General features: G+C 42.8%; 1 pseudogene; it reads left to right on the top strand.

The window, feature by feature from the left end:
• The first annotated feature begins 893 nt into the window (after positions 1-893).
• Positions 894-9,318, top strand: LOC109769729 (uncharacterized; annotated as a pseudogene).
• The last annotated feature ends 654 nt before the right edge of the window (positions 9,319-9,972 follow it).

Here is a 9,972-nt window from a genome sequence, read left to right as displayed (position 1 = left end):
ATACCCCTGGTGTCTATATAAACAAGGAGACTTAGTCCGCAGAGGCTAGAGAATAATCACCATCCTACTAGTTTGGGGTTTAGCTCATCTGATCTCGTGGTAGATCGACTCTATAATCCCCATATACACAAGCAATATAATCAAGCAGGACGTAGGGTATTACCTCTTAGAGAGGGCCCGAACCTGGGTAATATCGTGTCCCACGTCCCTTGTTCCCCATCGATCCAAGATCCACAGTTTGGGACCCCCTACCCGAGATCCGCCGGTTTTGACACCGATACTATCCCCGATGGTTTCTGGGTCGTGTGGGAAGGACCCCCCTATCGCCCTCGCTAGCAAGGCGACAGTTTAAAATGTCGTCGCGGAAAGGGGTTAAAACCGTTTGTATATAAGCTCGATGTACCAGTGAGTCAGGTGAACTGAACAAAATAGCCCCTAAATACTACTCCCTCTGTCCCAAAATAAGTGACTCAACTTTGTACTAACTTTAGTACAAAGTTAGTAAAAACTTGAGTCGCTTATTTTGGGACGGAGGGAGTACTATGGATGGGCTTTGTACTACTTCCAGTAGCATCTCCTCTGTCTAGCACACTCAGTAAGACGTAGAGGAGGAGGAGCCTATCAAGGAGCTGGAGGAGTGGAATCCGGCGCCAGCCGCTGTTGCACATTTAGCAACGCCCAGCTCGAACATCCTGTGTCGCTCCCTCTCGAAGCGGCGGGACTCCTCGCAGATCTCCGCATTCTGCGCCACTGCAACGACTTCTGTTGCGGACACAGCGGTGGTAAGACTGTTTGCATTCTCAACTAGGTGCTCCTCCTCCTCCTGCAAAACTCGATAGTGCGCAAGGTCGCTGATGCAAATGCAGGCCTCCACCTCCCACCTTCAGGCCGTGATGGCGGAGCGGGTGATGACCCCAACAGCCGATGGTGGCATGGCAGCCATGACGGTCACCTCCTACCTTCGAGCCGTTGTGGCGGAGCGGGTGATGGCCCTGACGGCCAAGAGTGGGGTGGCGGCCAGGACGGCCAGCTCCCGCTTTCGGGCCACGGTGGCAGAGCGGGCCATGGCCCTTGCGGCCGATGGTGGGTGGTGGTAACGGTGGCCGGCAACAACTACCGTGGGGCAGTGGTAGCAAAGCATGTGGTGGGTGTTGTGCACTGATGTCTGCTAGAACTACGTCGGTATTTCCCCAAAGAGGAAGGGATGATGCAGCACAGCGACGGTAGGTACTTCCCTCACTGATGAGACCAAGGTTATCGAACCAGTAGGAGAACCAAGCAACAGTACATCAACAACACCTGCACACAAATAACAATACTCGCAACCCAACGTATTAAAGGGGTTGCCAATCCCTTTCGGGTGACGGTGCTAGAAGTTGGCAAACGGATGTGAGAGGGTTGTAAATATTGATAGATCAAACGCCAAATAAAATAAATTGCAGCAAGGTATTTTTGTATTTTTGGTTTAATAGATCTGAAAATAAAAGGCAAATAAAACAGCAGAGGCAAATAATATGAGAAAGAGACCCAGGGCCATAGGTTTCACTAGTGGCTTCTCTCGAGAAAAATAGCAAACGGTGGGTGAACAAATTACTGTTGGGCAATTGATAGAACTTCAAATAATCACGACGATATCCAGGCCATGATCATTATATAGGCATCACGTCCAAGATTAGTAGACCAACTCCTGCCTGCATCTACTACTATTACTCCACACATCGACCGCTATCCAGCATGCATCTAGTGTATTAAGTTCATGGAAAAATGGAGTAATGCAATAAGAACGATGAAATGATGTAGACAAGATCTATTTTTGTAGAAATAGACCCCATCGCTTTATCCTTAGTAGCAACGATACATACGTGTCGGTTCCCCTTCTCTCACTGGGATCAAGCACCGTAAGATCGAACCCACTACAATGCACCTCTTCCCATTGCAAGATAAATAGATCAAGTTGGCCAAGCAAAACCAAAATATCGGAGAAGAAATACGAGGCTATAAGCAATCATGCATATAAGAGATCAAAGAAACTCAAATAACTTTCATGGATAAAAAGATAGATCTGATCATAAACACAAAGTTCATCGGATCCCAACAAACACACTACAAAAAGAGTTACATCATACGGATCTCCAAGAGACCATTGTATTGAGAATCAAATGAGAGAGAGGAAGCCATCTAGCTGCTAACTACGGACCCCAAAGGTCTACAGAGAACTACTCACGCATCATCGGAGAGGCGCCAATGGAAGTGGTGAACCCCTCCGTGATGGTGTCTAGATTGGATCTGGTGGTTCTATAATCTGCGGCTGCTGGAATTGATTTTCGTCGACTCCCTAGGGTTTCTGGAATATTGGGGTATTTATAGAGCAAAGGGTCGGTTCAGGGGGCACCCGAGGTGGGCACAACCCACAAGGGCGCGCCTGGGCCTCCTGGCGCGCCCTGGTGGGTTGTGCTGCCCTCGGAGCACCCCCCCAGGCGCTTTTCCGGCCCATTGGATGTCTTCTGGTCCAAAAAAATCCACAAAAAGTTTCGCTGTGTTTGGACTCCGTTTGGTATTGATTTCCTGCGATGTAAAAAAATGCAGAAAACAGCAACTGGCACTCGCACTATGTCAATAGGTTAGTACCAAAAAATGATATAAAATGACTATAAAATGATTATAAAACATCCAATAATGATAATATAATAGCATGGAACAATCAAAAATTATAGATACGTTGGAGACGTATCAACATCCCCAAGCTTAATCCTGCTCGTCCTCGAGTAGGTAAATGATAAAAATAGAATTTTTGATGTGGAATGCTACCTAACATGTATTCTCATATTCTTTTCTTTATAGCATAGACATTTGGACTTTTATATGATTCAAAGCAATAGTCTAGTTTTGACATGAGGACTTAAATACTCAAGCATACCAACAAGCAACCATGTCTTTCAAAATATCAACGCTAAATTAAGCTATCCCTAGCCCATCATGCTCAATAATTGATCCATTCATGAAACACACTCGAATATTAGCTACACCCAATGCTCAAGTACGATCATAGTGCCCCCTAGTTGGTGCTTTATAAGAGAAGATGGAGACTCAAAATAAAAATTGCATAAAGTACAAGAAAGGCCCTTCGCAGAGGGAAGTAGGGATTTGTAGAGGTGCCAGAGCTCAAAGCGAAAATTGAGAGATAAAACATTTTGAGAGGCATACTTTTCCCACCAACAAAAACGCCTTAGAGCTCCCGACACTTTCCATGCTAGATATATCATAGGCGGTTCCCAAACAGAAAATAAAGTTATTCCTTTTTCAACCATACTTTCACTTTCCATGGCTAGCCGTATCCATGGTTGCCTTCCATACCAACACTTTCCAAGGAATTTATTATTTGACAACATAAAGTAAATTCATTTTTCATTTCAGGACTGGGCATCCCTAATACCTTTGCCTTACTCTCGTGCAATGACAAGTGAATAAACACTCATCGTGAGAATAACACATCTAGCATGGAAAATATTAACCACCCCTCACCGCCTCGCGAGCGGTACGAGCACACAAAAGAGAAATTTATTTTGAATATTAGAGATGGCACATACAAATTTTCTTAGAACGGCAAAAGAATACCGCATATAGGTAGATATAGTGGACTCATGTGGCAAAACTGGTTTAAAGGATTTTGGATACACAAGTAGTGATCATACTTAGTGTAAAATGAAGGCTAGCAAAAGATTGAGAAGCGACCAACCAAGAAACGAATAATCTCATAAGCAAGCATTAAGCATAATTAACACCGAATAATGCACCACAAGTAGGATGTAATTTCATTGCATGACTATTGACTTTTGTGCTTGCATAGGGAATCACAAACCTTAACACCAATATTCTTACTAAAGCATAATTACTCATCAACATGACTCACGTATCACATCATCATATCTCAAAACTATTACTAAGAATCAAGTTTATTTTTGTCCAATGATCTTCATGAAAGTTTTTATTATATCCATCTTGGATATCTATCACTTTGGGACTAATTTTCATGTGTTGCTTTTGATAAGCTCAAACAAATATAAGTGAAGATCTTGAGCATAATATTTATTTCTCTCAAAATAATTTAAGTGAAGTAAGAGAGAATTTCTTGAAAATTTTACTAACTCTCAAATAAATCTAAGTGAAGCAAGAGAGCATTTCTTCAAAAATACTAAAGCACGCCGTGCTCAAAAAGATATAAGTGAAGCACTAGAGCAAATCCATAGCTCATAAAAATTTAAGTGAAGCATAGAGAGCAATTCTAACAAGTCATGGCATAATTTTGGCTCTCTCAAACAAGTGTGTACAGAAATGATTCATGACTTAAAACACAAAGCAAAACAAGCAAAGACTCAGATCATACAAGACGCTCCAAGCAAAACACATAGTATGTGATGAATAAAAATATAGCTTCGAGTAAAATACCGATGGTCGTTAGAAGAAAGAGGGGATGCCACTCAGGGCATCCCCAAGCTTAGTTGGTTGCTTCTCTTTGGACAATAACTTTGGGTGCCATGTGCATCCCCAAGATTAGGCTCTTCTTACTCCTTATTCCTTCATCCATCGTAAGATAACCCAAAACTTGAAAACTTCAATCACACAAAACTCAACAAAACCTTCGTGAGATCCCTTAGTATAAGAAAACAAATCACTACTATAAGTACTGTATCAAACCAATTCATATTTTATTCTTGCATTATATCTACTATATTCCAACTTTTCTATGGCAAAACACATCAAAGAAAACCATAGAATCATCAAAACAAGCACACAAGGCAAAGAAAATAGAATCTGTCAAAAACAGAAGAGTCTGTAGCAACCTAGATAATTCTAATACTTATGTAACTCCAAAATCTTGAGAAATTAGGAAAACCTGAGCAATTTGTATATTAATCTTCTTCAAATAGAATCAGAGCAAAAGCATGTTTCTGTGATTTATGAAAATTACTTTCGTGAGTGCATAAGTTTCTATTTTTTAGCAAGATCAAACAACTATCGACCAAGAAGATCCTAAAGGCTTTACTTGGCACAAACACTAATTAAAACACAAAAAATACAATCATAACAGTAGCATAATTGTGCAAAAACTCAAGAACGGAAAGCAAAATACAAAAATAAATTTTATTCATTGGGTTGCCTCCCAACAAGCGCTATTATTTCACGCCCTTAGCTAGGCATAAAGCAAAGATCTAAGTTTTGTCATCTTTGTTTCGAGATCCATAGGATGCCCTCATGATTGATTCATATGTTGGCCTAATTCTCGTTCTAGGGAAGTGTTCCATACCCTTCCTTAGTGGAAACTGAAATTTAATATTGCCCTCTCAAATATCAATCACGGCACCGATAGTGCGTAAAAATGGTCTACCAAGAATAATTGGACAGGACGGATTGCAATCAATATCAAGAACAACAAAATCTATGGGCACATAATTCCTATTTGCAAGAATAAGAACATCATTAATTCTTCCCATAGGCTTTTTAATAGTACAATCCGCTAAGTGCAAATTTAAGGAACACTCTTCAATATCGGTAAGACCAAGCACATCACATAAAGATTTCGGAATTGTAGAAACACTAGCACCCAAGTCACATAAAGCAACACACTCATAATTTTTATTCTTGACTTTGATAGTAGGTTCCCATTCATCATGTAATTTTCTAGGAATTCAAACTTCTAATTCCAACTTTTCTTCTAAAGCTTTCATCATAGCATCAACAATATGTTTAGTAAAAGATTTATTTTGTTCATAAGCATGGGGTGTATTTATCATGGATTGCAACAAAGAAATACAATCAATCAAAGATAAACTATCATAATTAAAGTCTTTGTAATCCAAAAGAGTGGGCACATCACTAGTTAAAGTCTTGACCTCTTCAAACCACTTTTATCAACTTTCTCAACAAGATTTTCACCCTCCGAATTATCGGGACGCCTTCTAGGTAAAGTTGACTCTTCTACAGTCCCTTTTTCATCAATCTTAACTTTACTAAAAAAAGGAATTAATAGAAGAAACACCAATCATTTTAAGATCATCATTTTTATCTTCTAGCGAGATTGGTTTAGCAGCCATTTGATTTACTGGGGTAGCTTGTGCATCAGATATTTTTCCTAGCAAACTTTCAACAAAAGCATATTTAGATTGGAGATTGCAAACTTCTCTACTAATATCATCAAGTTGTTTTGTTATAGCATCGAGCACAATGGGGTGTTCTTTAAGTTCTTCGGTAAAATACTTATTATGCTCAAATTGTGTAGTCATATATTCCTTAGTACTTTTCTCAATTTCAAGCAAAATATTAGGGTAAGGAACATCATAATATTTTCTTTGAGGCATCATGACTACGCAAACAAGAATGCACTCAAAAACAGATCCGGCAAGAAAACGGCGAACGAAAAAGAGGGCGAATAAAACGGCAAATTTTGTGAAGTGGGGAAGAGGAAAACAAGAGGCAAATGGCAAATAATGTAAAATGGAAGGAGATGAGATTTGTGATTAGAAACCTGGTAGATGTTGAAGATCCTCCCCGGCAACGGCGCCAGAAAATTCCTTTTGATGTCTGCTAGAACTACGTCGGTATTTCCCGAAAGAGGAAGAGATGATGCAGCACAGCGATGGTAGGTATTTCCCTCGGTGATGAGACCAAGGTTATCGAACCAGTAGGAGAACCAAGCAACAGTACGTAAACAACACGTGCACACAAATAACAAATACTCGCAACCCGACGTATTAAAGGGGTTGTCAATCCCTTTCGGGCAACGGAGCCAGAAATTGGCAAACGGGCGTGAGAGAGTTGTAAATATTGATAGATCAAATGCCAAATAAAATAAATTGCATCAAGGTATTTTTGTATTTTTGGTTTAATAGATCTGAAAATAAAAGGCAAATAAAATAGACCGCAAACGCAAATAATATGAGAAAGAGACCCGGGGGCCGTAGGTTTCACTAGCGGCTTCTCTCGAGAAAAATAGCAAACGGTGGGTGAACAAATTACTGTTGGGCAATTGATAGAACTTCAAATAATCATGACGATATCTAGGAAATGATCATTATATAGGCATCGCATCCAAGATTAGTAGACCGACTCCTGCTTGCATCTACTACTATTACTCCACACATCGACCGCTATCCAGCATGCATCTAGTGTACTAAGTTCATGGAAAAAAGGAGTAATGCAATAAGAACGATGACATGATGTAGACAAGATCTATTTATGTAGAAATAGACCCCATCATATTATCCTTAGTAGCAACGATACATACGTGTCGGTTCCCCTTCTGTCACTGGTAGACTAGCCATAGTGGGGAGTAACTTAGACTAGTAAGAACATGGTTAGTAATTCAGCCAACTGCTGGCTATAAGATGTTGCCATATAATCTATAGCCAACACATATAGTCACTCATACAACAAGCTTAGCTATAAGGCTGGCTATAAGATTAGTACTTTTTCTCTTCTTCTCTCTATCTCTTTCCCCGCATTTATTGCATCTGTCTTGAAGCACGCATATAGCCAGGCTCTTGCATGAGAGCCCACTCCCCTTACTTTTTTATGTCTATCTCCTCCACATAGGCAAAATTGCCATGTAAGCAGGTTATAATCCCACTATGTGCTTTCTCTAACATGCATATGTTACTAGTCTATGTTACTACTACCTCTATAGTGGGGAGTAACATATGTGTGGTGTCATGCAACACTTCATGTATTAGGTTATAAACTCATCTTGCCTTGATATGTGTGATGTTACTCATACAACTAGTAACTAGCTATGTAACCACATGCCTCTCTTTATTAATTAATTGCTTGCCACATCATCTATTTTATCTAGATATGTGTGATGTTACTATGTTACTCCCACTGTGGGTAGTCTTACCCCCACTATGGCCAGCCTTAAGCTTAGAGGCATGGCACACGCTATCCTAGACTAGTTACTACTACCTCCCCTACACATGAAACTGCCACACGAGCGTTCGGGTTGCACTCGGCTCTTCACCTCTTCGGGAAGTCGAACTTGATGGTACTACTACAGTACTATACTTTTCTCCATCTGACACCGAACAAACTGTTGCATGTCCATCGTGTGCGGGAGGGAGAGCGTGTAGCGAAAGCTTCTCCTAGTCCTGTGAGCCACCACACTCATGAGCGAGGGAGAGGGCATTGTAATCAAGCTTCTCCTTGTTGTACGAGTTGAAGCGACACATCAAAGCAGTGCACTCGATATATTTCAATAATTTGCGTTTACCGATGCATTAATTATAACGCATGCATGCATGTCGTGACTTTCCTTTTGATACTTGTATGTGTTGATTTAATGCACCTTCAAGTAGTATGAATATGTGATGGTAAAACTATCTAATGCCCCGGTCCTAAAGCGAGAGATGGTGGTGCACGAGGAGGGCGAGATCATGCCGACAGAACAGGACCCAACGATGGAGGTCCCTATGGACCTCACCTTGCTCCACTACCCCTTGTGCCTCTGCCCCTTGAAGCCTCCAGTGTACGAGGTTCGAATACACCTCTTCCGTTCGGCTGATCATGAAAGGTGCAGGTTTCTTGATTGATGTGCTATTCGATTGGATTTGTGCAGTGCAAGAGAGGGCACCTGGCCTGCGCGAACTGCCGCAGTGAGCACCCCGGGAACCAGCGGCGGTGCCAGAAGTGCGAGCACGGCGGCGGCTTCGACGTGCGCAACACGGCTATGGACGCCGTCCTCTCCTCGCTGAGGGTGGAGTGCCCACACGAAGGCTATGGGCTCTCCGCCACTTACCACAAGCTCGCCGATCACCAGAGCGTGTGCCCGCTCGCGCCCGGCAAATGCCCCGTTCCCGTCTGCAGCTACGAAGGCCCGCCGTCGGTGCTCCCTCACCACATCAGCACCGTGCATCCCATGACTGTGCACAGGATCTAGTACGACAAGGTGCTACAGCTACAAGTGCCGATGTCGGAGCCGCGGTGCTTGTTGTTCGCAGAGGAGGATGGCTGCCCGTTTTTTGTAGTCGGTGGCATGCTCGACATCGGCGCGCCTATCACTGTGTCGGTCATCTGCATCAGAGCGGGGGCGTCCCCACCGCCGCACTACGCGTCCAAGGTGTGGGCGAACGGCCCGCCCAGGGAGAAAAAGGCAGGACCGACGCCGTCAAGGTGGAAATCGAGGTGACAAACAGCAAGGAGCCCAGCGCCGTCGTTGTGCATGAGCCGGCCTTCTTCATAGTGCCGCCCAAACTGCTGGCCGGGGCTGGGTTGTCGAGGACGGTGTCCCTCCACATTCGGATTGACATGCTCACCAAAATGATTCCATAATTCCTTCTATTTATCTTAGTAATATGCTAATATAGGGTTTAGCTCGGTCTACTCTAGCTTAAGAGATGGTGGATTTTGCTGGCGACACAGCAATTACTTCGACATCAGATCAGCAGTTAAAGTAATTTCCAATAGTCGAAGGGATATATTGTGTCTGTTGGATAAAGAGATCCTTTGGGTAAGGAGTATAACCTGCTTATATGCTTGTTTGTTGAGGAAGTGTTGCATACTTCTGCGAGTTGAAGCGAGACATCAAAGTAGTACTACTACTAGTAGTACTCAACCGACTGCGCACCAGGTAGACGAAGCTTGTGTCGTGTTGGTGCCGTGTGCGGCCCGCACATTAACCAAAACCTCGGGCCTCCAGGTTAGCCTCTGTGTTTTAAACTTCTCAATCTCAAGGCCAAGAAGCAACGTGAACCTATGATAGAGCCAATCGGATGGTTGAGAACACTACAATTCATAGCTACAGATGCATGTGCGAGAGAGGACGAGTGTGTGCGTGCACCTCTTCTCTTCGTGTACAACGTATAAACATAGAGTACAAGTGTATGTGGGTGGCATCGACGTAGAGAGCTAGATATGGTGCGTGCGAGAAGTCCAGAGAGACTAGGTGTGTGCGTGGGAAAGAGGGAGAGAGATGATATGTGTCGA

The sequence above is a fragment of the Aegilops tauschii genome, chromosome 4 (assembly GCF_002575655.3).
Source record: "Aegilops tauschii subsp. strangulata cultivar AL8/78 chromosome 4, Aet v6.0, whole genome shotgun sequence".
Classification (NCBI taxonomy): Eukaryota; Viridiplantae; Streptophyta; class Magnoliopsida; order Poales; family Poaceae; genus Aegilops; species Aegilops tauschii.
Note: the sequence above shows the minus strand (reverse complement) of the source record. Positions and strands in the feature narration are given on the sequence as shown.